Here is a 587-nt window from a genome sequence, read left to right on the forward strand (position 1 = left end):
CAAGGCATTACTCCACATCCATAAAAAAGATCAACACTGCAGGCTCCATTTTCATCGTCGTAAAACAATTCAAGATGCTGCAAGAATACATATCGAATAAGTTAGGGTCGGAACATTGCTGTACTAAGTACTAAAATACTTGCCTTGAGCTTTGTTAGTTTATCCAAGCACTTGAAAATTCCTAGAGAGGACATGTTTGCCGAAGAACCAATCCCCAAATACGTTAAATTAAGACAATTGCTCGCAATGGTTTCGAACAATTCTTTCGACATCGCATAGAAGGTTTTGAACTCTTCAATCGACCGGAGCCTACTAAACAAATTCAAACTTAACTCAGAAGGGATCGACCCACAACTGCAACTTTCTTAGACAGGGAAAGTTCATTTGAAACAAAAACTGGTCGGAAAGATCGTTGAAATTAAGTACTTTCAGCTGAGGGCTGAAATGTTGTACAACGGTATTGTGAAAGTCACGTAAAAGCTCCAAAACTATCATTCAAATGCAGCTCTTCTACACGCGGCGAGTTTATAGGCAAGTTCAATGCATTTGTGAAGAATGGCATATCAAACTCATCAGTGCATAGTTGT

This window comes from Anopheles cruzii, unplaced genomic scaffold (genome assembly GCF_943734635.1).
Source record: "Anopheles cruzii unplaced genomic scaffold, idAnoCruzAS_RS32_06 scaffold01550_ctg1, whole genome shotgun sequence".
NCBI lineage: Eukaryota > Metazoa > Arthropoda > Insecta > Diptera > Culicidae > Anopheles > Anopheles cruzii.